This window comes from Drosophila serrata, unplaced genomic scaffold (genome assembly GCF_035046125.1).
Source record: "Drosophila serrata isolate PLE 108 unplaced genomic scaffold, ASM3504612v1 contig_245, whole genome shotgun sequence".
In the NCBI taxonomy this organism is placed as follows: domain Eukaryota; kingdom Metazoa; phylum Arthropoda; class Insecta; order Diptera; family Drosophilidae; genus Drosophila; species Drosophila serrata.
Genome location: NW_028257143.1, coordinates 3,627,877 through 3,630,090, shown reverse-complemented (window position 1 = coordinate 3,630,090; position 2,214 = coordinate 3,627,877). Strand labels below are relative to the sequence as shown.

At 35.7% G+C, this 2,214-nt stretch overlaps 1 long non-coding RNA gene across 3 annotated transcripts; it reads left to right on the top strand.

The window, feature by feature from the left end:
• Nucleotides 1-724: 724 nt before the first annotated feature.
• Nucleotides 725-1,910, top strand: LOC110185102 (uncharacterized). 3 transcript variants are annotated; one of them, XR_002319733.2, is made up of 3 exons: nt 725-896; nt 964-1,083; nt 1,158-1,910. It is a non-coding gene; the product is annotated as an uncharacterized LOC110185102 (long non-coding RNA). The 3 variants fall into 3 exon arrangements; XR_015271524.1 differs by having other exon boundaries at nt 725-905; nt 964-1,046; nt 1,127-1,908; XR_015271523.1 differs by having other exon boundaries at nt 964-1,046; nt 1,127-1,907.
• Nucleotides 1,911-2,214: the final 304 nt, after the last annotated feature.

The window sequence follows — 2,214 nt, the reverse complement described above, 5'->3', positions numbered from 1 at the left end:
AAAATGTGCAAAAATAACACAAATAATATGTATTTTGATGTGGTTATAGGGGCTTTAAGATTGTTTTTATTTCGATAAAAATTTGTAAGAGAATTGACAGATATCGGTAAAAATTATATATAGTTTTTAAATTTATTAACTTTCCAAATATTTTTTTACTTTATTTTATAGTATTAAAAGGGATACTCTCGTACGGCATCTTAACAGGTTTTTTTGTAAGACAACTTAAAAAAATTACTTTGCAATCTTCAAGGGTAAAACAAAGTTAAGATTACGTTTGGTTAGATTTTAAAATTTGAAAGTGCTAAAATATCAAATTTGTCGTATGAAACTAAATTGGATTTTGTTTGAAATCTATCAATTTCAGGACCTGCCAAATTTATTTATTTAATAATTGCAGCTTAGATGCAGTCGGTGACATAACCACTTGGTTTTATTTGACCCCCATTCTCGTAGTCGCCTCCCCCCAGTTGGGCCATCTGTCCATGTCCCTGTCCCAGGACCTGATGTCGACGTCTTCTATCTGCCGCTCTCTCTTCCTGCCTGCTTGTCCAGTGTCCTTATTAAAGTCCTGGCGCTGCTTGCATCAACTTGGCTGGCTGCTGCTGCTGGCCATGCCAGTGTGCCAGTGCTCCTGTTGACGTTGCCAATGTTGTTATTGTTGCTGCAGCCCCACTTATCATCCCCGGTGACACTTTATAATTTCTTTACTTTTAGTGATGTCACTATTTATTTCATTTTTCCATCAAAACTTTTAAGTTTTACAATAAATTTTCAGAGGAAATACAAATAGAGTGTCCAGCAGCACACACACACTGCCTGTGGTTGCTTTCATACACACAGTGTGTACTCCGCCATGGATGGAGGAGGGATGGAGGTGGGACAGTTTCTATTTTGTAAGTGATGTCCGTGTCACTGTCAGAGTTGTCTCGTGCTCCTGGCTTATTCTTTTATTTGTTGCAGCTGACACTTTTTCCTTCGCCTTTTTCCTTGGCTTTCCGATATGTCCTTAAAGGTTTGACATTCGTGGTACTGACTAAATCAGAGTAATTCAATGAGTGCTTAACGTTTAATGTTTCTAATGTATATTAACGAAGCATTTTAGATTCTTCTGTTTTTTACGCAGGGTTTTCTCTTATTTCATATATATTTTTCAGTTTCAAACGCATCCATAATCAAGAAAATGTATTCCAATCTCAATAAACACTGAAACGGATTTCCATTTGACAAAGGGTTTTCCTTGGCTTTGGTCCCGCCTCTGTTAACTTTTCATAAGTGTCATGGTGCAAATCATTGTAAAATGTTTACTAATTGTAATTTATCCGACTCCCATAGTCTAACATAGTTGGGGCTATGTGTGCATTGCATTTCAAAAGCTGCAAAATTCAGCTCGCCATAAAAATACACAAGGAGCGTGCAAATATTTGAGATAAAAAGCGGATTTATGCAGAGCCAAGGAAAAAATGAAGGATTAACCTGAATAAATACAAAGCAATTGTGGAAATTGTGCCAGGACCAAGAGAACCGGCTCCCCCAAAGGAATGTCATATTGAATAAGAAATTCCCAGCCGCTGAGACTGGAGGCTCTGGGGAGTTCAGCCGACCGCAATGATCTAATGCCGCCAAGACTGAGTAATAAAAATAAAAATGAAGCCACCGGATACCGGATGACAAGGGCAAAGCAAAACAATGAAAGGAATTAAAAGTGAAGAGTAAAGTGAGGGAAAAGCAAAAGTCCAGCGTTCCGACTGAGAGACATTATGTTTTCTATTGCACAAATCATACAATAACTAAAAATAAGGGTTTTCTAAAAGAGTACAAAAATGATTCGTAAAAATATCTTAAATTAAACTATTATACAGACCTATGTGTACATAAATAATTATGAACACTTATACATCAAGTAAATAAACAATGGTATTAGGGATATTATTAAATAATGCAATACATAATATAATAAAATAAATAAAATAATATATTTATATAATCCAAATACAAGTTAAAAGTGAGTGAATTTTATATAATATATCTCGTTTTCGGTTCTTTAAACGTTTGGATGCTAGGATCATGATACCCTTTTCTTGTTTTAAAGAAAACTTGTGTTTATCTGGATGATGATGAGGCTGGATGCTCTGCTCCGATCTCGTATGACGGCCACTTCATTATGGTGGCAAATGCATAAAGTGTTGAAAAATGATTCCCTCAGCAAAGGAA